General features: G+C 33.8%; 1 pseudogene; it reads left to right on the plus strand.

The window, feature by feature from the left end:
• Window positions 1-26238, plus strand: part of LOC149572132 (uncharacterized) — a 50535-nt pseudogene extending 24297 nt beyond the window's left edge.
• Window positions 26239-27688: the final 1450 nt, after the last annotated feature.

A 27688-nucleotide genomic window follows, 5' to 3' on the forward strand; every position in this document is an offset into this window, starting at 1 on the left:
AGATCTCATGATTTTCCCACCTTTAATGGTGGAAGTTCTCTCCTAGTGGCCCAAAGACATGACATGCTAGTATTAGCACTTAAAAGTATACCTAATTTTACTAGTGAAACTTCCATCTCTCCTATAGAACATATTTAGGAAGTCTCAAACATTTGTAACAATATTCATGGTATTACTAAAGAAGATGTTGTAGTTAGACTTCTAGCATAATCCTTGAAAGTAAAAGTCTTACGATGGTATGGAGGTTTAGCTCATAACTCTATTACTAATTGGGATGGTTTAGGAGAATCCCTATGTAAACATTAAGGACAAAGGTGATCACCTATCACTTTATAGCAGCTAACTACTATAAAAAGGGCACCCCACGAGTGCATGACTAATTTTAACTATAGATTTCAAAAGACATGGGATCAAATACCCACTATAGTGAAGCCTACCCTAGGTAATGCCTTATTTCATTACCTTAAAGCTTTCAATAGTGATATAGCTACCACATTGCAAACTATGGGAGGGGATGCTTTACCAAATGCTTATGACATTCTCATAAAGGTAGAAAATATTTTGATATAAGGAGGAAAGTTAGCTCCAAGGCCTCCAATCCCTTTCTTCCTTAATATCCCTAATCATTAGCCTACTATAGCCCCCATCCCTATCATGTCTACAAGTCAACACCTTTCTCTACCCCCTCAAGTTTCCACATCATCTATTGAGCTATGAAAGTTGAAGGCCTTAATGCAAGATATTGGACAAAAGTTGCAAATTCAAGATAAGAAGTTGGAGGATAGTTTCTCTATGATTCAGAACATGAGCAATAAGGTGGTGACTTTGGAGAGGCAACAAGCTAAAGTGAATAAGACTCCTCAATTTCAATATCAAGCCCCTATGAATAGTAGGTTTCCAAACCAAAATCAAAATTATGCCCCATATAATAAAAATCAAGTCCATGTCCCCTACAATTAAAAAGGATCGAATGGTCATGCTCCTACTTCAAATGCAAATTAGGATAGAGTCTTGGTTCTTCAAAATGATTTTTCCCAAGGGTAAGATTTCTACCCTTCTTGCAACTATTCTTATGCCAGTTGCATGTTTCAAAAGGAGGAATCTTATTTGGCATTCACTACCCAAGAGCCTGCAATAAGGCAACCATATAGTGTTAGCCAACCTACTAATGTTTCTTATTTATATTATCAAAATCACTTTTCACTCATGAACCATCATGTGAAGTAAAATTACCATGCCAGTCATGATGTCATAGCTCACAATACTAGAAGCAAGAGAAGAGTTGTTGAAGATTCCATACCCCTATCACTTGATCAAGCTTCATTTTCAAATGTTGGTCCTCATATGCCAGTAATGAATGCCCAATCCAATGCTACTCCTTAGCATAAGAAGAACAAAAGAAACAAGAGCCCTGTTTAACCTTAAGTTACTCAACCTCAACCACCTACCCATGCAATTTCCAAAGCTTCAACCAAGGTAGTCAACATTCCTTTTTTTGTGGTGGATCAAATGAAAAGGACTAATGTCAATATTCTATATGGGATGTTGTTACTACTATACCATCACAAAAGAAGCTACTATAGAAGGAGTTAGAGAACATGGAGGCCAAGGATCAACTACCTAGAGAGGAGAATGCAACAAGCTTGGTGCAAAAAATTAAGGAAGGAGAAATAAGTAAGAGAATCAAACCTCCCCCCTTTTATGTTTCCTTGATTTTAGGAGATAAACTAGTCCACAATTATATGATAGATTTAGGGGCTAGTATTTTTGTAATGCCTAAAAGTGTAGTTGATCTCCTTGGTATCAAGTATGAGCCTATAGTTAGGGATGTCCTTTAGTTGGATGGTAACTCTATCAAGACTATAGGGGTCCTAAAAAATGTGGAGATGGCATTACATGTTTGTCCTAGTTGCATGGTAACCCAAGATATATCAATAGCAGAGGTAGAACCTTATTTTTCTATCTATCTTTCTAGAGACTTCACTACCCAAATAGGGGGTCATAGTGCAATAGATTGGTCTTGCATGTTCTTTAGGATAAGATATGGGGCAAGAACTTCCCTAAGGGTAAAAATTTTAGCCCTTAACCATATAGAGACTTATAATCCAAGTCCTATGGACATGAATTGTACATTTAGGGAGGAGAAGGAGGAAGTGTACGTATTCCATGAGCCTGCTACTTCTTTGGTAGAGGTACCTAATTTATTTTGGACTAATGGGCTACTACTTACCAATTTGATCCAATACTAAAAGCTCTAATGATAGGCCTTGGGACATAATGTATATTTGAAGATGGTTTTGCTACTCCCAATCTCGTGAAAGAAAAAAAAAAGATACAAATGGATTGTGGGAGATGTTATTTGATGGTTCAAGAAACAAAAACAATTCAGGGGCTGGTGTTATGTTGATTTCTCCTAAATTGGAGAATTATTATTTTTCTTATAGGCTCCAATTCAATTGCACAAATAATGTAATAGAATATGAAGCTCTAATCCAAGGTCTTCAACTTGCACAAAGGAGGGGAGTCAAGTCTTTAAAAGCATATGGAGATAGTGAGCTAGTTGTAAATCAAGTTAGGAATCAAAATTTCACAAAGAATAACCTCCTCAAGTCATGCAAACATAGAGTATGGGATTTTCTTGAAGGATTTAGGCATTCAACATTTAGAGTATTCCAAGGAACAAAAAAAAACATGTTGTTAGGCTTGCGGCCATTGGTACCCACTATGACATACCAGAGCATGTTGTTGATGATAAGGAGAAACAAATTAGAATCATTGTGAGGCTTTTTGTTCCTGATAACTACACAAATTAGTAGGTATTTGATTTTGATGTACAAATTGTAAATTTCTTTCAAAATGAGGCAGAGTTCTCTACTAAAAATTAGTTCAACCTCCAAAGTTAGTATGGAGACTAGATCATGAAATTAAACTCTAACAAGTAATTTAAATGTATCATTACCTTGGAAGGTATTTTCAACTCTCATGATCTAGCAAGGAGAAAGGGTTCAAATTTGACTACAAGGATGACTACATACCCATCATTGTTGTTGATGGAAAGAATCTCAACTTAGGGAAGGTATGTACCCAATTTGAACAAGAAGTTTTCCTTAAGTTATGTTAAGAGTTTAATGATGTCATTACATGGACATATGAAGACTTAAAGGGTTTTGATCCACACTTATTTCAGCATACTATAGATTTGAATCAAGATACTAAATGTTTTAGGTAGAAACAAAGACTAGTTAACCCCAAGATTGAACCATTGATAAAGAAAGAATTGTCAAATCTCATAGAGGGTAATATCATTTTCCCTATCACACATTCCTCATCAGTAGCTAATCTTGTCCTTGTTAGGAAGAAGAGTGGAGAAAAAATAATTTGTGTAGACTTTAGAGACCTTAATAGGGCTTCTCTGAATGACCATCATCTACTTCCTTCTATGGAATGGATCCTATCCAAGTTTAGTGATTTAGAGAGATTTTATTTCTTGGATGATTTTTTAGGCTATAATCAGGTGCTTTTTTTGGATTCAGACCAACACAAGACAATCTTTACCACTAAATGGGGTACCTATGCCTATTTTAGAATGTCACTTGGACTAACTAATGTAGGTGCCACATTTAAGAAGGCAATGGAGATGGTTTTCAAAGGCATGATGGAGAATTTTATGTTAGGATATCTTGTTGATATAACTATCTTGTCCAAACATGCAGTAGATCACTTTGATCATTTGAGGTAGGTATTTATTAGATGTAGAGAGTATGGTGTGTCCCTGAATCCCAAGACATGTGTGTTTTCCACTAAGCAGGGGAATATCCTAGGATACATTGTGTCAAGAGATGGATTGAAAATAGATCTAGAGAGGGTAGAAGAAATTCTTTCTCTCCTACTTCCTACTCATAAGAAGGGGCTACAAAGTTTCCTTGGTAGGATTAATTTTGTGAGGAGATTTATCCCTAACCTTACTGCTATGGTCAAACCTCTTACTACCATATTAAAAAAGAATTTGATCTTCACCTAAATTAAGGAGGGGAACAAAATCACAAGTTTGAAAAATATTTCATCCTTTACTCCTTTGGAGGAGAATCAAGTATATTAGTTGTTTTAACAGAACTGAATGATGAGAATTTGGAACAACCCATTTCTTTCTATGGTGAGGGGCTTAATGATAATGAGGGAAGATATAGTTATGTAGAGAAGAAGGTCCTTGTTGTTGTAAGGACCTTAAAGAAGTTTAGGCATCTCTTGTTTCACAACAAAATCCAGCTCTGAGTTCCACATTCAGGTGTGAAGAACTTCCTCCTAAACAAAGATATCAATGAGAAAAGGGTTGGGTGGATTACTAAGGTCATAGAATATGTCTTTGATATCAAAATCACCAAGCTAATAAGAGGTAAGGGACTTTGTGAATAGATGGCTTCATCTTTTAAAGTACCTAAGGAGACTATCATCTTGATTCATGGTGAGCAACCAATAGAGAATGAGGGCCAGTCTGATTGATTACATGATATGATAACTTTTTTGCTAGAAGGAAGGTATCCACAAGACTTAAATAGAATAAAAAAAAGACAATTTAGGTTACAATCTATTCCCTACATCTTGGTAGATGGAATATTTTTTAGGAAGGATTTTGATGGAGTCCTATTAATATGTATCTAGACTAATCAAGTTAGCAAGTTGCTGAAAGAATTCCATGATGGTCCTGTTGGTGGCCATTTCTCATCCAAGATTACTGCCATGAAGATAATGAGGGTTGACTATTATTGGCCAACCTTTCTTAGTGACTATTATAGGTGGGTAAGGAAATATGAGAAGTGCTTTCTTTTCTAGAAAGAAAATATTGGCTGCCCTTCCCCTACATCCCATTTAGGTTGATCATCCTTCTATTCAATGGAGTTTGGATTTTATTGGTCCAATAAACCCATCCTCTAGTGCTGGTTGCAAGTGGATCTTGGAAGCCACAATTTATTTCACAAGATGGACAGAAGTAGTGTCTATCAAAGATGCAATAGAGACTTCTATGGTTAAGTTTCTTAGTGGAATTGTAACCAGATTTGGTGTTCCTTCCACAATTATATCTGATAATGCCAAATATTTTATTAGAGCTCATATATGCTCTTGGACCCTAGAACATGGGATATATTTAAGCACCTCCCTAAATTATTACCTCATCAGAATCATGAAGAGGACAATTGAAGATAATTAGAGGTGTTGGCATGCCGAGTTAAAGATAGCTCCTTAGGCTAACAAAATCACACCCAAGAGGCCTATTAGGAACTCCCCATTCATGATAGTATATGTAAAGGAAGAAAAGCTTCCCATCTAATTAGAATTCCCCTCTCTTGAGTTATCTCATCAATTAGAGCTAGAAGAACATGACCCCATGACAATCAGGTTGGCAGAACTAATTGAATTAGAAGAACTAAGGCAATAAGCTATGTAGACCTTAGAAAGACATCAAGAGAAGATGAAAAGGTCTTTTGACAAGAAGCCCAAGGCTAGGGTTTTCAAGGAAGGTGATCTAGTTCTCAAGTGTAATACAGACAAAGACAAGCTAGGGAAGCACTCAAAATTTGATGCACTATAGAGTGGACCCTATGTGATCATTGGTTGCAAACATGCAAATGCCTTTCAGTTATCCATACCCAATGGTGATACTCTACCAATCCTAGTTAATGAGATTTATCTCAAACCCTTCTTTTAAGGAGGGTTAGATTTTTCATGTACATAGTTCGTTAATTTTTTCTTTTTAGTCTTTCCTACTTTCCAAGAAGTGTACAAGCACATGGTATTTTGCAGGGGTTGCAGAAGGTTTTGTTTCCTATTTTCATTTGCAGAGTTCCAATTTTCTAGTTGTAGAGGGTAGTTTTATGGTTTTATAGGGCAAATATTCATGTCAAAAAATTTCATATTTCATATTTGGCAAAATGTCTAACAATCATTCAAATATTTGAATATTCAAACATTAGGGCACACAAAATAAATCTTCTAAAACCTTGGGTTATTCCTTATTTCCTTAGCAATACATGATTTTATATCTTTGCAGGCCCATATTTTATCCATCGTCAGATGTAAAAATATCAAGGATTTTTGCTTTTTTTCATTTTGAAGATATAGGAATTTTAGACAGTGCGAGAAAGTGAGGTATCAAAACATGGATTTTGTGATGTCATCTCCCTTGTAGGCCGCAAACAAATTTGTCAAAGCTAGTGTGGATATGTTAGAGTAGTGTGGAAAAATGATGACATTTTAATGGTTGAAGTTGATGACTATGCCAAGTCATAATACAGACCTTGTGTGACCATTGATCTAGTGATGATTGATGGTTGATGCTTCCTGGCTTTCTCAAGATGCAAGGTTTTTAAACAATACATGGAAATTCTTAGTTGACATGTGGACATGTGGATCCTATTTTCTTGAGGTCCATGGGTGATGTGGACAAGGTGTCAAGATGAGCTAGTGTGGTTCCATGTTTCTATTGGTCAATGCACTAATAGGTTTGGTGTATTTTTTGAAGCTGTGGCAAGGGTTATATGATGAAATGGTCAAACTTGCAAAGACTTGTATGGTGGTAGAAAGATAAAAGAATATTGGTCCACATGGTATATTCTAGTTGCATGCCTTAGTTGACTTGCTGACTCTTGTTCTTTTGTTGAGCCAACTAGGGGAGAAGTAATGACTTTCCTATGTGATCTGATCTCCATGATCTATCCCAACCACTCCTAAGTTATGGCCATGCTAAAAGATGTGAAAGCTATGTTGCCTACCTTCTAGTTATCCAATTGAGGGATTTTTTCCATTAATGGCATTGTTTATGTCAAAATCAAGGTTTCTTCCAATCAGGGTGGATGATTTTTGTGCCTCTAAAGATGTACCATATTAGATCGATCATCTAGATTTTATTTGATCAACCTCTGATAGTCTTGAATGCATGAATGAATTTATGAAGTAATTAAGAATTATGCTTAATCTATAAAATAAACTTTTGTTTTTTTCACATGGGTTCTCTCTTTTCTAATTTTTAGAGCTCTTTTATAACTTTTCCTATGCTCAATAGAGATCTTCTCTATTGTATCCATTTTCTATCAATTAGGTACGTACACACTCCTATGGTCTGTCTTGTTGAATGTATTTTGACAATTGAAATATCATATGATCTTTTTCATACTTGGTGACTAATTAGATCAAGTGAATCTAGTGTATTACTTCTCTTAATGCATTATCTTTGGCTTATCTATGATATTGAGATTGAAAAGGTGTAGATAATAGTATATTTTGAGAAAATTTACTAAGTTCTATTCCATTCATTGGAAAAGAAGTAGACCCATATAATATTTGGTGCATCACCTTCTAGATTAGATTAGGTAGGTTTGATTTTTATGTATTCCTTCTCCCTTTTCCTCTCAAGAATTAGTTAGGTGCATCTTGATAGTAAAGGAAGCCAACCTTCTCCAGAGACACAATCTCAAGTCACAAAGTCCCACACTTTCGAGATTGTTTCCATGTTACACAAGGTTTCCTGAGAAGTATTCCCTTAGGCTAGGGTGCAAGTTTTTGTGTCAGTAGTTCATTCTTTTTTTCTTACCAGCTTTTTCTCCCTTTTGGAGGAAGATCTCTACAAAGATCTACTTCTAGATTCCTTTTTAAAAATACCCATGTGTTCTTTCTTTTATTCATGGTTTCAAAATTAAATGACACTGGCTCTACGATCTCAGAGTCACCACCCACTATCTATGGGAAATGTAACTGATATAAAAAGGCTTTGAAAATTCTATTGAATCACTTACTATTAAAAACATAGGTATGAATTGATCTAGACAACACTTAGTGGAAAAAAATGTGATAAAAATAATCCTGCTCTACCCCAATAGGAAAAGGAGCTAATATGTACTACAATTTGTTAATAGAGTCTCCATTTTTGTTGGTTTCTAATTTAAATAAAAGGGATTTTCATATAACACCAGGGAAAAAACAAATAGTACATTACCTAGGATTTATCTACTCCCCATGATTGGAATGACCTAATCAATCCTGGACTAACTTAACAAAAAAATAATGCTTTCTGCACTTTTAGGTTCTTCTAGACCAAGGTAGCTTAGCCTAAGGATTTAACAATATTCTTGAAATTGCAAGACAAATGACAAGCTAATTAGATCTAATAATGAACTTGAAAAAATTATGCAATAAGTGTTGACCAACTCTACATTCCATTATAACAATAATTTTAATGATTTTGGTTTATAAATGTGCTCTGGCTAATACAAGACTAATATTGTTTGATTTTCTTTAACATAAAGACTAGCACCTTAATCCATTGTCAAATAGAGTCATATAAATTACCCTTTGGATCTATTTAACTAACTTGCAATTAAATGTGCCAGTTGTGAGTTCTCAAATTTAATACTTACCAAATACTTTTCATACCCCACATGATCCTATCACTCATTAGAAGCATTTACATAATTATTTGAATTAAAAGAAACTTCTAAGATGACATACAATTCATCAAATTGCATTTGGATAAATTCAAACTTATTCATTCTCAAAACCATGAAAGTATGAAATAGGAGATAGAATTATAAGACAAAAATATCCTACAAATTTTTCTTTTATTAATTTATTTGAATATAATACAAAAATTTGATATAAAATTAGACAAGGATACATGACTAAAACTAGAGTTTCCTTAATTTCCAAACTTCTGGAAAACAAGCTAGATACAATAAAAAACTTAGCATAAAACTTGGGATCGACTCAAATTGATATGAAATACAAAAGTAGAATTTAGACCCCTTTTCCAAGTCTTGGAAATCCTTTTATAGAATAAGGATTGCAACAAGCTTAAGGTCGGAAAGACCAATTGCAACAATGTTGTTTTACATAAGACAAAATGGTTACATGAGAAAAGACTGGAGATAGCCAAAATTGAATAGATATCATTTTAGGTGTTCAAGAATAAATTCATTATTTGTAAAGTGAGACTACCAACAAAAAATGAATCACAAAGATAAGGTATCTCATTGAAATAGTTATCCTTCCTCTACTTGTTATTTTAACTTCTTCCAACTTGTTCAGTCATTATCTCTAGATGGTAACTCCTTGATGGCAGCCACAACCTCCTAAATAGTAATATCAATGTCTACATCTAGTTAGGTGGCTTCTCTAACATCATTTAGCTCATTTAGACATTTGTTTCATTTTTCATCTATTATGACTCAAACCTCTACAATTGTTTTATTTATGTCTGCTGCAATATTATACATAATATCAATCATATCATATACTATAGCAATATTAGTTTCACCATTACAATATGAAATAAATATTTCATGCTTCAAAATATTTTCAAAGGAAGTAGACCATTCCTACCATTCACTTTGGTTATTCTCATCATCAATAATTCTTGGAATGAAAACAGGTGTTCCTTTAGCAGTTGTCTTCATCTTGTTTTTTTATCATATTCATATTTCCTAAAAAGAAACCATTCAATTCCTTGACCTTATTTATCATCTTCCTCTTCGGAATAATAACCTCTTTTAGCAATTTTTTTTTTTTTTTTTAACATAGGAACAAGCCTAACAAATAAGGGTATATATGGGCCCCACTTGGTAAGCAATGGGGAAAGTAAAGATAATTCTTTAGAGCCTTGGTACTCTACATCTTGCAATGAAATGTAACTACTATGAATATTTTATGAAATCTATTTTAGGATATTATCTTACATGAAACCATGTTCTATATTGTCCTTACTTCTATCTTTTTATTTGCTTCCACTTCTCCCACATCCATCTGATGCTCTGTTGCTAGATCCATCTCTACTATAACAATGTTTGATTGAGTTTTTGTGGATTTCACCTCTATCGTAGGTTTGATAAAAGTTCTCAATGTTTTAACCTCATTGTCTATGGAAACATTTCTTTATTCTAACACATACATTTTCTTCATCTCTTCTTCATAATGTGTCCTTGTTTTGATGTACCTACTATAATTTTGATCTAATATTTCTTCTAACAAATCCATTTTGTTCTTTCCCATGAGCAACATTATATTTATCATACTATAAATTTGGTCATTAGAAGTGCTAGTAACATTTTAAAGATTACATTTCCTTGTGGATAATCTCTAACCTCAATCAATGTTGGCTTTTTTGATTATGGAGCTAAACTCAAAACTGCCATTGTTTGAGCATCAATATTAAAGTTAGCCACTTTTAATTCTCCAATGATGATTACATCCTCAAATGCGATAGATTTTTCTTGCCTTCTTATTTGATCCAATAGAAAAGATGAGCTCATATACCAACTAGGGAATAGCAACATTTGACTTCTTTTCACAAGCTCTCTAGCTTCATCTACAATAAGTGTTACACTATTTGGATTATACTCCTACAACCTTTTTACCATCTCTACTACTTTTTCATCTGAATCCCTTGGTTGCAATTGCAAAGATAATTCATTATGTTTTAGTTTTAAAAGAAAATTTTTAAATTTGTTAGAATTACTGAAATCATTATCCTTCATAAATTCTTGAGCTTGTATCATCCTATCATCAACCATTCTAGCCTCAAGCTCAAGTTTATTAGGGATTCTTTATTTTTTGGTAGCCCATCTCATTAGAAAATTGTGCCTCATATCATCAAAATATTGGTTTCCCCTTGGAAAAATTTGGAGGGTATTTTTTCTTTCTTTGTCTAGCATTTAAAATAACTTTTTCTCTTTCCTTTGACCCCTAGCCTAAAATGAGATTTTTGGTTTCTCCTCCTCTTCATAAAATTCAAGCATAATATCTTGCTTAGGAGGCTTAGGATCTGATCTATTTCTTATTTCAAAGGGCACTTGAGATACTATGTCTTGATAGTTTCAAATAAATTTATTGAATCTATTCAAATATCTTTCCTCATGATAGAAACCTTTGAAAGAAGGATATATTCTTTTCATTTCCTTTTAAATATCCATTATTTCCTTCCATTTTAAGGTTCTATCTCTACACTCTTTAGTGTCAAAGAATTAATAATCAAATCTTCATCACAAACCTATTTTCTATCAGGAAGATTTAATTTCCTCTGCTCTCTTAGAGCATTTTTGACAATGTCATTTGAATCATAGGTTTTGGAAAGTGCATTAGGAAATTTAAATTCCTTCATGAATTCATCCAATTCTTCTACTACATCTTTAACTATGTTGAAATCCCCCACCTTGAAATTTATACGTACAAAAGTTCCCTTCTTGATGGTTGGTCCCAGGGATTCCCTATTTATCAAAATTAGTTGCTAAAAGATTTCAATGATTTCTAACCTTTTTGGGATGTGATTGGGTAGAAGATGAGTCGGCTGAGGGCATCCATAAACCCTTATTATGGAACAATTCTCAAACAAAAAAACACTCCCCCAATCATGTTCTAATTTCCTGCCATCATCATAACATCTACAGGGTTTATTCAATTTCCTCACACCCATTAGGACCCTCTTAGTGATGTCTCCTAACATATTACTTGAAATAGCATGCACAAAATCATTGTAAAAAGCCAAATAATTAGAATAAGGGAAGAATTTTTTCCATACCATTGTCCATCATTCAATTGGTAAATTTTTTTTCCATATCCTATGTTCCTTCTATAAAATCAGGGTTGATGTATCCTATATTCTTATTTGTTATTATGCATTAACAATGAATAATGATGGAATTTGAAATTCCCCATCTCCCCTTTTTGTGCAACCACAATCTTGTTATGAATAACATTAATTATATGGGTAAAAAAATCATACCCTACATTGCTGTGAAGATTGTGTATATCCAAATCCATGATATATACATAATTCCTAGTTCCATCTAGCCCTATCACCTTATCCAAGCCAAAAATAGTATACTGAAAGTATCTTCTAAAAAATTCTAGAGGCATAAATTATCCTACCTTCTTGGGGATTTCAACCTTTTCCTTCTTGGACTTAGAGATATGTCTCCTCATGACTTTTCCAATGAGGAAACTCTTTTGACTTTTGAAAATCACTTCAAGGTTATCATGTTTAATAATGTGATTCATAGGTCCTCCCAAGTCAAAGACCTCTATGAATGTTTCCCTATCCAATGTGCATAAGATACTTCTATCCTTCTTATGGAATCCATGGGTCATTAGGTTATATGCTACAACCAAAGCTTTTACTAGGTCTACATCTACGAAGGCCTCTAGCATAATTAGTTTAGCTAAATTTCTATTCCACAAATTCAAAATTGGAGGTTCACATATGCTATTGTTATAGAAAAATTGAACAAACTCATTTCCATTTATCACTAGCACCCTTGCATCCTTGAAAAAGATGTAAGGATCCCTCAAGATATGTGAATTTGTAGATTGAGTGTTTGATGATCTTAGAAAAAAAGTAAACCCATACATCTACAAATGGACTTGGTGCCTTTGTCTTCCCTTGTTTAGAACTAGGGTAACCCTCCTCAATGTTCACCTATGCAATTATATTTCCCTCTTCGTACACCATATCTTCACAATTTGAACTCTCAAGTAACTATCTACAAATCAAATCTCTAATTAATTATGTACACAATTCTCTCCTTAACATTGGACTCTATTAATAGTGGCACCAAGAATTATATTATGTCACCCTTTAATGGCATTTGACTTGAAAGTGGTACTAATGTCATTTAAGGAAAATATGCATGAAATCTTTCAATTTTTTAGAAAACCATTGCATTCAATTTTTATGGTGTCTGTACTACTAGTCTTGCACCCAAAATTTACCTTTTCATATAGTACTTTATGTTTTTAAATAACTGTGAAGTAGCAATACCCATTTTTTCCTTTTATCTCCAGTTCTTGTCAGCTATCAAAAATCATTCAATTAAAGCCATGATAATGTGAATGCTTGGTAACCTAGGTCTTTTGTAGCATCGAAAGCTTTAAATCTAACCATCTTACTAACGTACAATGATGTAAACCCTTTTATCTCTAGTTCTCTACCCATCTTTACACTTATCCTTTTGACAATGCAAAGTGGCGAACACATTTGACATCCCTTCATTGCTACTTCATGACCCTTTATTTTCCTTGCACTCCTAGTTGTGAGATCAAGAATTAACAACCCTCATTTCACCTAACCTCATCACTAATTTTTATTGTCCTAACTACCTATTAATGGTGAGATTTTGCAAACATGGTTGATCTTGTCTTCGTCAATCAAAGAAAATACTAGCATTTTCAATTTGTGAAGGGGCATTACATTTAATGTCAGGTTGTTCATGGTTTTTCTACTTTATTTTCATGCCTTCTAGGAACTTTGCAAAATGGTGAACACAACTAGCTTAGCTTCATCACTCCTTTGCAATTGTTAATCATCTTTATACCTTTGACCATAAGATCCAATGTAAACTAGTCTTTTGCATTTATGATAATTTTTCACTACTTTTCCACTATCTATTTAAACTGTATTCTTAACCATGCAAACTTGTGACCAAGGTGAATCTTCACATCTCTCTAAAATGTCAACACTTAGAGATCTAAAACATGAATAAGCATGAAAAGGTCTTTTGCATCATTGCTAGTCAAGCTAGACCATCATAGTTAACCATGTAGACACCATGAAAACTGCTTAGCTAACCTTGTCATGCTTTCTCTAGCCAAATAGTCAATTCAAAAATAACCACATTGAAGCCATGGAAGCTTTGCAATTAGCCACACCATGCTATCATGACTTTAAAATGGATAAGGCTTAACAAGCCATAGATGTAGTGATGAAGCTAGAGTCATGACTTCACAACTTATCATTATAACATTTCTTTAAGCATGAAAAGACATGCACATCTATTTGAAATAAAAAGGCTTAAGACATGACAAAGGGGAAAATATGAGGAAAATTTAAATATAGGCATGAAATTAGGGCTTTTCTAGCAAGGTCTCTGCAACAAGAAAATGTAAACCCTAATTTTACCTATATTAACCTAAATTTTTACATTAGACTCTTGGAATTTTAGAATAGTAAAAGTGCATACCATCAATGGATTTGTCCTGGGATAATGGATAGCTTGCATCAATATAAGGATCTAGAAAATCAAGAAAAGAAAACCACACACTTGATAAAATGACAACTTATTTTTAGAACAATGCCTAATTTGATCAAATACTATATTTTAAACAAACCATTTCATATTCTTTTGATCTAAAACACGTAGCATTATTAGTAATGATCTTTTCTGGACAACCAAACTTAATGATAATATTATTTAGGATAAAATCCATGACTGCTTTTGTAATTTCTCATTTGGTGGAGATTGCTTCAACCCATTTTGTAAAATAATCTATTGCAACTAAAAGCCATGAGTGTCCACCATTAGATTTTTTTGATGATTTCTCCTATGAAATCAATTCACCATTGTTGGAATGGTGCTTGCATCTCTATTGGTCTCAATGGTAAATTTCTAGAGAACTTTAGCTTGCCTATAAATGTTTGACAAGCATCACATTTCTTTACAAGCTTATGTGCAACTTTGAATAGTGTATCCACCAGATTCTATCCCTAGCCACCTTGTGAGCCATTGTTTTAGACATAAAATGGGCTCCACACACTCCACTATGCATTTCACTTAGGATCCTAACTAATTGTTCTTCATCAACACACATTAGTAGTACACCTTCCATACTTCTCCACCATAACTCGCCCTTGACAATAATAAGTTGGAAGCATGAATGTTGATGATATCCCTATGGTGGAGTATTGCAGAAACATGATTATATCATTATCATGATAATATATTGCATTCATGACTATGTTTGTCATTGATGTCAACATAGCAATTTTTTGTGGTATCTGATAGAAGAATAGTGGAAAGATCAAGTTGGTACATATAGATAGTTAAGAACCTACACTAAGAGAGTTTGAAGGGAGATACTACTAAGTGTATAGTACATGAAGCTAACCTCAAAAGAATAAGATATTAAGTCTACAAGAATTTATGCAAGTTTTGATGAAGATTTTTCTGAGATAGAGTTAACAAAGGCATGTTCTAATAAACTTGTTACATCTCTTATTAGATTTGTTATTCTGATAAGTTAAAGTTAAAGATGTGAAGAAGACATGTTGGTGATGGTGTGGCTAAGCTCACACATCATAATATTGAATATACAAAAATTTATTGAAGTTATAAGGTGAAAGATTAATGTTATTGGTAAGTGTAACGTGTTAATAATGTGCTCCTATAACAATTAATTGAGAAGGTAAAATGTGAAATTGAATGATTGTAAGTAGCACAAAGAGTAAAATGTGAAGATAAGTAGAGCAAAGTGGAGGTGAAGGCTTCATTGTCAATGTTATGTTATGTGATTTAAAGTTTCATACTTAGATCCAAGGTTCATAACATAATCTATAAGGTTTGATAGTGATTGGTCTAGTTGATAGGACAAAAGAAAGAAGTTAAAGAATAGTACAGAAAATTATTCTACAAGGAATAGTTGAGAGATCAGTTGGACAGTGAGTTCGATCATTTTCTCTAGAATCTATTTGGATAGTGCATCCTTCTATCTTCTACAACTCCTAATAGGGTTGGAATCTTCTAACAAAGATTCAAAGTCTCCTAATAGGGACTCATATTTACTAAATATTGTAATAGAATCCTAACAGGCTCCATCCTCTAATAAGGAATATTTATATTAGTACATCATCATGTGGGTATCATTCCCACTAGGGTTTTCCCTTTGATCAAGGGTTTCCCTAGTTAACATATCTAGTGTAATTATCTATGTGCATCTTTTTATGGTTGATGTTTACTTTGGTTGAATGGTTTAGATTGTTTAAGGTGGATAAATTGTATAATTATTGCATAACTAAGTCACCCCTCTCCCCCCTCTAGTTATCTTGGTGGACTATTGTCTCTAACAATAGGTATCAGAGCATCAAGTCCTTGAAGATAAAGTTTAACAACTTTGGGAGATCCATGGAAGACATATTTAGGAAGGATAGTCTAAAGTTTAATGGAACAAATTATGATAGCTAGAAAGAAAATATGAAGACACATTTATTGTGTATGGGTCCATGATATTAGATCTTGACAAAATTAGAAAAGCTAATCATTGTTGAAAAAGATTTGGAAACTTGTACTAAGGAAGAAAGGGAAATTTTCATTTGTGACATGAGAGTTAGAGAAGCACCATTGTTTGTACTTCCTAAAATTGAGTGCAACCAGGTAAAATCACTTGATACTTCTCATTTGATTTGGAAAGCTTTGGAAAATAGTTTTGAAGGTGATGAACATTCTAAGAAATTTAGGCTACAAAGTTGGATTTATGCATTTCAAGATGCTAAAATGATGGAAGATAAATATATAAGAACATGTGTAGGAAAAATATTAGAAATTACTATAGGTATTAGATATCAAGGAGGAACCAAAGAAGATGATGAGGTGATATGGAAGATATTGAAGAGCTTAACACCACCATTTAAGAAAGTAGTTCAAATGATACAATTGTTGATATCTTGTACCAAAAATTTCACAAAGAAGACATTGCTTGGAAGACTTGAGGCAGTTGAAAATGATCTTAGTTATTCCAAAGAATTGACCATAATAGAAATAGAAATAGCTTTCAGTGCCTTGATTATTCAACTAGTTTATTAAGGAGCACAAGTGCTAGAGGAGACTTTGCTAGCATTAGCAGATGGACAAAAAGACAGAAGAAGGAGTAGCCCTTTTGGTAAGAAGAGAAAAAGATGGTAAGAAAATCTTTAACTATTGGACTTGTAAAAAAATTGGTCATTATGTATCTAAGTGTCCTAAAAGAGAGAAAAAATATAAAGGAAAGTTCAAACCTAGAAGAAATAGAGAGTTTTGGTATGCAAATGAAGAAGATGATTCTAATAAACAAGCAGTAAGTGCTAGTAATGATGAAATAGGATTCGTAGCATTAATGAAAAAAGTTTAGAGAAATAAGCTTTGGTATCATAGGTTGAAAAGAAATCTAATTGGATAATTGATAGTGGTTTTTCATATCATATGACTAGTGATATGAACAAGATTGTTAACTTCAAAAGTCATGATGGAGGCATTGTCAGAGTTGGAAATAATGTAGCATACCATGTTAAAAGTATTGGATCTATAAATCTTGATGGAAAAACTAACACTGAGGATGCACAATTTGTTGATGGGTTGAAACACAATCTTCTGAGTGTTGAACAACTAATGGACAAAGGTTATTAGTTGTAGTTCAGAAAGAAGATATGCACATCATCAGAGACAAAGATGGAAAGGTAATTAGAATAGGAACCAGATCTAGAGATAATTTATTTCAGTTGAATCCTACTAAAATGACATGTTTGGTTGCAAAGGTAGATGATAGTTGGTTATGTTATAAGAGATTTTATCATATAAACTTTGATAGTATTGTGAAAACTAGTAGTATGTTTGCAATTAAAGATTTACCTAAGATTGTAAAGCCTACTAACACAATTTGCAAGGAGTGTGTATTCACAAAGCATAAAAGAACTTCTTTTCCCAACAAGAAGTTTACTACTATAGTAAAATTGGAGATTGTACATATAGATGTTAGTGGTCCTATGAAGACTAAATGATTCTATGTTGAAAGGTATTTCATGATTTTAGTTGATGACTTTTCTAAAATGATGTGGGTTGCATTTCTTAAAGAAAAATGTGAGGTATTTGATAAGTTCAAGATATTCAAGAATAGAGTTGAGAATGAATTAGGTATGCAGATTAAATGTTTAAGATCAAATAGAAGAGGAGACTTTACTTCAAATGAGTTTAACATCTTTTCTAAAGCTAATGGAATCAAAAGATAGTTATCAACTCCACGAACCCCTGAATAGAATGGAATTGTAGAAATAGGTTAGTAACAGAAGTAATAAGAGATATGTTAGCTAAGAATGATGTATCCAAGATGCTTTGGAGAGATGTTGTGAACACAACAGTCTACACTATGAACAGAGTGCAAGTTAGGAAAGACACAAACAAGACCCCTTATAAACTATGGTTTGGTCACTCACCTATAGTTAAGTATTTCAAAAAATTTAGGAGCAAGTGTTATATCAGAAGGGATGATGATAATGGTAAGTTTGATGCTAGAATTGATGAAGGTATGTTTCTTGGTTATTCATTGAAAAGTAAGCCTTATGGATGTTATAATCTAAGAACTAAGACTATTGTTGAAAGTGAAAATGTAAGAGTTGATGAAAAATTTAGGACACAAGAAATAATAGTTGAGTACAATTCAGATGTTCAGAATGTTGTTACTAAACCAAGGAATGATTAAGTATTCTTTGAGACCAACAATTATTTGTAGAATGAAGGAGATTTGAGGCAAGAACAACTCTCAGTCACTTCAAAAGAGCTAAGAGTTGAGATAACAACTCCTACTTTGGGTAAGAATATGACAAAGAATCATCCACCCAAGAAAATCATCAGAAGTAGAGGTAAATGTTTAATGACAAGAAGTAGAATCAATGAAGAACTATAATTCATATCTCAAGTTCAATTTAAGAATTTAGATGAAGCATGTAAAGATGACTATTGGAAGCAAACTATGAAAGAAGAATTAGATTAGATAGTAAAGAATGATACATGGGAATTGGTTCCTAGACCAACAGACAAGAGTGTGATAGGAATTAAATGGATATTTAGGAACAAGATGAATGAACAAGGTGAAGTTGTAAGGAACAAGGCAAGATTGGTATGTAAAGGTTACTCACAACAAGAAGGAATAGACTATGATGAAACCTATTCTTCCATGGAGAGAATAAAAGTAGTAAGGTTATTCTTAGCATATGCATCATATACAAAATTCAAAGTGTATCAGATGGATCTCAAGTCAGCATTTCTAAATGGAGAACTTGAAGAAGAGGTATACATAGAACAACCTAAAGGTTATCCTTTAACAGATGACAAGGACATAGTATGAAGATTGAAAAAAGTATTGTATGGCTTGAAGTAAGCACCCAAAACCTGATCTGCAAGGTTGGACAAGCATTTGACAAAGCTTGGATGTAGCAAAGGTATGGAAGCTAGTAATCTATACTAGAAAGAAATTGATGCTGGATTAATGATTTTGGTAATATTTGTTGATGATATCATATTTGGAGTAAATGATGATGAAAGTGACATGTTTGTAGAAGAAATGAAGAAGGAATTTGACATGAGCATGATAGGAGAAATGAAATATTTTCTAGGATTATAGATTGTATAGGAAAAAGATGTAATCTTTATTTCTCAGACTAAGTATTTGAAAGATCTACTAAAAACACTAGTACATTTGCACTTTTTTCTACCAAATTTTTTGACCAAAGGTATTTTAGTGCCTCTCGTGTTTGCAGTTTGCACCTTGTCTATTTTGATTCAAGAGATACTTGATACTCTTATTTTTTACCTTGTGTGACCTGAGGGTTGGATGTTATACTTTGACTCGGTTCCATAGATGTTATGCTGCTATGTTGTTCAGTTTATCATTTTGCATGTTGATGCTATTTTGAGATGATAGTAGATCTATGATGATATCTAGTTATATGGTTTATTTGGACATATTTGTTGATTATATTCCTAGCAGTGGCAAATGGAGTTAGTGATTCAGCTATTCATATTTTGCCAATGTCATCCATGTATGGTGGGCGTACCCTTATTTAGTTGTTTAAATCTAAACCTTTTGGTGATTAGTAAATATGAACTCATATGCATTATGTGATTAGACTAGTGAGTGTGTCTGTGCATTTAGAAGTTTGCATTTATCACGAAAGTCTTAAGTGATTTTCTTTGATTTTGGGTTTTCGAGTTTTAAATCTTTTCAGATTTAACTTTTGGCAGCTTTTCCTTAGGTGAATTTCCATTACGGATAATAACCTATTTTCATTTGGATCAATTCAGAGTTTAGCTACTCCAACTAGCTAATTTCTAGAATTGACTATTCACTCAAAAAGTGAATAAGTATTGGAAAAGTGAATTCATTATTCACTTCTCACTTTTTAGAAATAGAAATTTTGAGAGAAAATTTGTAAATCCTCTTCTGAAGGATTCTTATTTTGTTCGTTCTGGGAGCTGTGAGCATGGGATCTTTGCAAGGTTGGTCTCCTTGGATTCGGCTCAAGGAGTTTATGCTTTGTTGTCATTTTCAACAGATTTGGCGAGTGATTTATTTTATTATGCGAGTTATTGTTTCTACCCCCTTTGCTATCAGGTAGGGCTTTCTCGTTTTATTATTTTTGCTTTATTTTAGCTTTTGATTCTTGGAGCAATTTTTTAGGAGGCTGAGAACTAGTGTTCCCCTCCATTTCTATTTGTTGGTTTTGCTCAATTGGTTGGGTATTAATGTTTTCCCTATTTTTGAAATGGGGGTTTGGGCTTTTGAGTCATTATGTTGACCATTTTTGCATACAGTGTCTGATTTCAATTATTTTTGGATTTTTGGGGGTTTTTGCACCCAAAGGCCAAATGGGTTTTAATTTTGGAATTTTTCTAAAATTTGGGGCTTTTGTGTCGTTTTGCACGCTGCCCTATTTTCTTGGGTCCTCTCAGCACAATGTGGTTCATGGACTTAGATGATCCATTTTGGATATCTATCAAACCACTTTTTCACTTTTTGTTGCATTGGGATGCGTGTAGCATCTATCATCCCAAATTTTTTTTTGATTGATTGACTTCTATTTTTCTTCTCATCATGTCCTTGTGTATGATCTTTGTGATTGTGGTGCACCACACACGTGTACATCTGTCGGGTAACCTGTGGGGCCCAATCTTCTGTGATACTTCCAAAAGTTGTGATCATTGGGGATGGGTTGGGAGTTTGCATGCCTATGGGAACTCATCATTGGATGAGCATGGGTAGGCTAGGGTAGCATATGGAGGGGGCTTCTATCGTGCATTCTGGTGTCCATTTCCTATTTGATCGAAGAAGTTCTTAATTAAGTGATAACTAAAGATCATAAAATGCTTGTGCCGAGCCATTCCATTGAGGGATGCTAAATCTGAATGATCCGAGCTTAGGTTTTTTGATGCCAAGTGACTCTCCATGATGTCATCCCCTACTTAGTAGCCTTTGAGATGTCTAACTAGGACTTGTAGTTTATGTATTGTCTTTGTCTTAGGTTCAGTCATCATACTACTTGGCATGTGTGTTAGCCATGTTTTTTTTTTTTTGTGTGTGTTTGTGGTTGGACCATTATCTCCATCAACACGATGGGTGTGGACCTATGGGTACCACATGGTTGGGAGGCATAGCTACCTTCACTATTGCTAGGGACTAGTGTATAGAGACAGTCTTATATCCTAGTCTGACTATTGTTGGACGTGTTCACTTGGTACTTCAGTTTATAGAGTATGCTTCTTATGATTTAAGCTTTCATTGGGATGTTGTTTATCATGTTTAGATGATCTTAGTTTTGACACATTCCTTATTATGATGATTAGCATGTGATAGGTGATGTGATCTACTTGCAGGTTTATCTTTTGTTGTACTACTAGCATGTTAGATTTCCTTATGCTTTTGGTTATTAGCATGTTTAGTAGTGACGTCCCTATTAAAATAGTACCAATGATTTGATCGGTGGCTTGGGATGTTATGCATAGGGGATGGCTAGGGCCCAAAATGGTCTTATGATGCCATTGACAATTCAGAGGAACCACATACTTACTTGGTCATTCTATACTTTGCGATGTTGCTTTAGTTCACTATGATGTTCCTTCTACACTTTTACTCTTATCTATTAGATGGTTAGATGTTGTTCTTTCTATATTTCCTTATTTGATTCAAGGGTTCTTGCCTCGAAATGTGGATCTAGTACTCCCTAGTGTGGAGGTTCTAAACTCAGTTTTAGTCTTTTGTTTGTCCTTAAGTTTTTTTCTTTAGTTTCTTGGGTGACCTTTTATCAACATGGTGCGACACAAAAATGTATTGCATGCCCATTTAAATTGTATCATGCATCCCCTGATTTTATTGCACACCTCTTGGAGAAATATTGCATGATACTAGAAAGTATCACACCTCCTTATAAGAAATGTCGTATGACACTCTTAAAGTGTCGCATGCCTTTGGGAGAAGTATCACCTAGTCCTTGAAAGTGCCACCCTCCTTTAGAAATGTCGTACGATACTTTTCTGTGCTATATTAAAGTATTGCCTAGTTTTTGTAAAAACCTGTGTGAGCATGCAACGAGCACTTTTTAGTCTAGTCCAAACTTTTTAAGTGTTGATTTGGATACCCTCTTCGGTGTTCTTTAACCCTATGGTGTTGTGTTTTGATTTTTGTTGTGTGTGTTTCAGTAGTCAGTACCTTAGGGTTTAAAATATATCATTTAAGTATAAGTAATTCCTTATACTTAAGATATATTTTAATACATGCAATGATTCATTTGAGATAGGTTCCAGACCTCTACGAGCTAAGAAAAAGATTCTAGGAAATTTCAAGGCTTCAAAAATCTAGACTTAGCCAAGTTTTAGGGCTTTAGGATTTCAGACTTAGCCAATTTTTAGGAATCAACATTTGTCTATCAGCTTGGTTAGTAGTGGCATTTGGAGATCTGTTGGTGTTGGTTGGTTATCAGTCTTCCATTGTGATCTTTATGATCTGTATAGGTTGTTATCATGTCCACTTACACTTGGTTTTAAAAAAGAAAAATTCTTGCTTGTTTTTCATCTTTGTTTCCAAGGATCTCTAAGTGGGACATTATAGGTATGATTTTTTTTTTTGGTTTCCATCCCCATATTGGTCAAAAATGTCCTAAGTTTTCCCCAAGTTGGTCAAAATTTTGACCAAATCAAGTCATAACCTTAATATGTTAAAAGTATATTGGTTGAAAAGTATGTTAAAATTGATATATTCGTGTGGGCTTATAGTCATATCATGATACTTTTATGTTATTTCATTCCTACATAGGCATGGAAATTTACAGGTGATATTAGGGTTTCACAAGTGATATTGGGGCTTCATAGGTAATATTGGGGTAGTGATCGATCGTTGTAAGCAACACAATTCAAATTTTGTTAAATTCACTACTCAAACAAGTCTAGTTTTGATCCTATGGCAAGCATAGTGCATTTCACATATTTACTCAATATGTTTCCTCTTTTTTTCTTCCTCAATTTGTCTTTTGTAATTCCTAGTGAAGTTGTCATTTTTCTAGCATTGGAGTTGTAATATTATCAATATTGGAAAACATAAATTTTAGGGCATTTGTTTTAGCCAGGTGGGTGGAAGCATGTATTGTTTGGAAGTCTAACATAAAGTTTAGACAGGCTGAATCCGCTAATACTTTATTTTTCTCTTATTGCTAGCTCGGATTTTTTGTTTGAGCTTAATAGGGATTTAAGATTTGATTCTATCAATATTTGTTGATTTTAATTTTATTTTTGAGTGTTCAAGTTTCTCGGTCAAGTTTCTCTATAATACCCTTTTTCCTGTCAATGGTGGCTTCTTCTAATTAAAGGCCATAACTTATCATTCAACCATATTTTAATGAATCTAATTAGAAAAATTTACATTCATATTGCTATTAAGATGTTGTACCCATGAGCTCTCACCTTTTGGTTACTAGTACATTGTTGGTTCATGTGTGATTCTCTTATTTTATCAAGACCTTCTATACAATCACACTACAGATATTTTGGTATTCCAATGGGTTCTACTAGCTTCAAACATGCTTACATAAATAATTTTTTGGTATTCAACCATATTCCTTCCTTATCAATTGATGATTTTTCTTATTTTTCACAATTCCAAACAACTATTATCCTCATCTTTTGATCTACAGACTTGAAATGTACTCTCCTACATAGACCTTCCATGACCCTTAACCTAGATACATACTCATGTAGACTCCAAATATTTACTATAGCCTTCATACTATTAAGAACTTTCAAAGAAAAAATTGGACATTCTAATTCAATTTATATACAACTTCATGAGAGTAGACTCTTCAAACAAATACAACAAATTTCTAGAACTTGTGATTCATCTTTATACACTTGTGGGTGTTTAAAAGACAACACCTTTGATCTCTATTTCAATTTCTAACTAAATAACCTAATTTTTATAGCAAAGTCATTCTTTTAATATTTGCACTGGTATTCTTTGACAACTTCAAATTCATCTTCGTCAAATGCTTCAATTTTTTTGAGCTTTGAATGGCATGAGACCTCTTTTCCATTTTGTCTCTCCACATATTTCATCAACATCTTTAACAATGATCTCCAATTTTAGTTGCATTTTGGTATGAATCAACCTTTCCTGAACCCATGAACTATGACTCCAAACTCAACTTTCTTTTGAACCAAACCCAAGAATCTTCCAACTACACTACATCCATGGTATTACCTTTATTATGAATAATCATGTCACAAATGCTAAGCTTTCAGCAATCTCCTGCTACAATACAATCATACTATAGTGATCACTATTCTCTTGAGCAAAACAATGATCTTTCTTCTTCATGGTGATTGCAAGCACCAATCTCAAACTACCAAAAATCTTTGAACTAAAAGCTTTAGTGGATTTGTGTTTTTTATCATCTACAAATCTTATGTGAATTTTACAAATACATGTTTAGTTTCAAAATTTTCCCACATGGCTCTCTAATCAAACACCTTAATTCCTTTTACATAGATTTCCCTTTATTCATTTATATATATTATTTAAATATCTAATCATGGATTTAACACCTACTAGTTTCATGTCTGTGTAGGAGACACATAGTATGTTTTGATGGAAGAAGTCATTTTAGGCAAATAATCTTGCATTTTGTTGCAAGGCCACATCCAAGACTAAGTTCTAGTAGCCTAATGATTCTTCCCAGAAGCCTATAATTGATCCTTTTGTTGTAGTTTTAGAAGTAGATTCTTTTTCCTCAAATGCATCATCAGCTACATTTTATGACCCTCTTGAAGAATTTGGCATGCCAACTAAGTCTGCTAGTATGAATGATAGAAAAATTTCCACCAATGGAACTATTGGAATTGATGATATCTTTGATGGCTTTTCTCAAGCAGTTCCCTTGGCCTCATCTCCCATCGATAATTTTGGTAAAGACCAAAACCCATTGAAGACAAATCAATTCTTGAGTCCTCAAACTAAGAATAGCAGAGAGGCTATGGAAAGAAAATCTCCAAAGAAAGTTTCGATAGATAACCTAGAGAAAAATCATGCCAAGATATATTCAAGTGACTCTTTAACATATTTTGATATACCAAGTGGCATTTCCGATGCTTCCATAAAATCTTCTTCAAATACCAATAACTATTCTTTACATGAAGACTCTACATTTTCTAGTAACCTAAATTCAAAGGAGGATTCTTTGTCTAAAAAGCCTAATGACACCTTAGAGATTGTCTATGATAAATGGATTACTGTAGATGATATTCAACTTTATACCCAACCTACATTAGCCACACCACCATCAAGGTTACGTCCTCCTCTAGTGATCAAGTAGGGGCCCTCAAAATCATATAGAGAAGCATTTGGTTCTGAAAATCATTTGTCATTTCTTCAATCAATGAACTTGAAGAGTTTGCAATGGGTAGGTCTCAAGGTTATGCTCAACATAGAGAGGATAAATCATCATATGAAGAAGACATGGGCAACAATTCAGCAGTAGTTGCAACAAAGGATGCCATGGACAAGGCTAAAGAAAAAATAAAAGTTGCCAAGAAAGTGAGAGAGAAGGAAAAGGAAGAAGATAAGGTCAAGGCTAGGCAAAGTGAAAAGCAAGAGAGAGAATAATGACCAGTGGAAGAGGTTGTTGAGCATGGAGAAAGGGAAAGGGAAGTGAAAAGAAAGATAGAGAAGAAAGACCAGTGAAAGAGGTTTCTAAGCATGGAGAAAGGGAAAGGGTGGTAAGGGTAGCTTAGGAGGCTTGTTGAGAGAGAGGAGTGAGAAAAAGAGGAACAAGAAAGAGAAAAGCTCATAATAGAAAAGGAGAGAGAGAGAGAGAGAGAGAGAGAGAGAGAGAGAGAGAGAGAGAGAGAGAGAGAGAAAATAGCTATGGAGAGGGCAAAAAAGGAAGTTTGTGAGAGAGCAACTATTAACACACATGAAAAGGAAAAAAGAGCTATAGTTGAGAGGGCAACCAAAGAGGCTCATGAGAGGGCACTTGCTAAAGCATGAGAAAGAGAATAGAGAGTAGCTATGGAGAAAATAGCTACAAAGGCAAGGGAAAGGGTAGTGGTTGAGGCAAGGGAAAAGGTAGTTGTAGAGGCAAGAGAACAAGCAGCTATAGAGGCAACAAAAAGAGCAACATTTAGTGATTTTGGCTGAACTTTGGTGATTTAGTAAGGGAAGGGAATTTAAGGGGACTTGTGATTGATCAGTTGGGTTGTGTGGAAGGCTTCAATGGTAGTGGCAGATGATTATTGGTTGAGAATATAGGTACCTAGTAAAAGATTTCTTTGGAGGTAGGGTGCATGTGAATACTTGCATCTTGCTATTGACATGCAAATGCTTTTGTTATGAACCTCAGTAAAATCATGACCTTGAACAAAAATAATTAGCTTCTCTATCTAGGTGTATGGCATATTCTAGGTAAATGCTGGACTGTCTTGACCCTTTATCTAGACTAGATGAATATGTGAAGTGAAATTTCCAAAACTTCAACATAGCTTCCATCTTGATCCTTTGTGCTAGGTGTGTTTTTTTTCCTTACAAAAGGAAAAAAGGGTTTAAGATAGTAAACATTTAATCATACATGTTGGTGAAATATAAATGAAACAAGAAATAGAGGTGTACCCAAGACTTAAGTTAGAAGTTCTTGAATATTTATTGAGTTATAATTTAGTGGATTTTATTCTCAAATTGTTGATGGTAGGGTGACTTAAAATTAAGATTTTTCTTTTTCAATGTCATTCTATCTCCAATTTTTTTAAGGTTAGTCCAATTATCAATTTTACAATTTAGGTTTTGAGAGTTAGTCCCCAGTTTGGTGGTGTTCATTTTTAGTTTGTTGCTTCCATTTTGAAAAATTGATTTGATCTACCTAAATTGATTGATGATCTATAAAAATGGCTACATGTCATTTTAGGACTAGGATTGAGCAAGCTTGATGTTTAGGATGTTGGAAAAAACCCTCATCTGAAACAAAGATGGCCTAATTACGAAGAGGACCCAACACAGTTGTAGAGGACATAGTAGTAAATGAAAGGCCCTAAGGTTACCTCCTAGTTGGTCAAGGAAAATTTTAATATCGTATCATAGCCTAGGTCATCCAAAGCTAGGAAATACTAAAAGCCTTCAATTGATATGGGTGGAATGGTCATCTAGAGGTTTGGTAGCTCAATGGTGAGCATTTGAGCAACAAACCAAAGACCCTTGGTTCAACTCCTAGACAATTCATTAAAACACTTTTAAATGGACCACTTCACATCCATTGAATCATTGATATAAAAATCTTTCATATTCACTCTGCAACTTTACTAAATGAACAAATATAAACCTACACCATATATTGAAAATTGTTTTTTTTTCTATCAATAGAGAAAGTTATGCACAAAACCTATTGGAATATCCAAAGACTCTTTGTCCACATACTTTCTATGAGTATGATTTAGATTGACAATTTGGTCATCTCGGCCTACTACAAAGTTTTTCTTACAAGCAATCCATGCCAAGGTGTAGTCTATTCACCTAGGAAAATGTACTTTGTATAGGGCAGAAATTTATTTCTACATGTAGATTATACATACATTATGATGATGTCCATTTTTTTGGCTAC

Source organism: Cupressus sempervirens, chromosome 2 (genome assembly GCF_028749045.1).
Source record: "Cupressus sempervirens isolate cs-2001-9-10 chromosome 2, ASM2874904v1, whole genome shotgun sequence".
Lineage (NCBI taxonomy): Eukaryota > Viridiplantae > Streptophyta > Pinopsida > Cupressales > Cupressaceae > Cupressus > Cupressus sempervirens.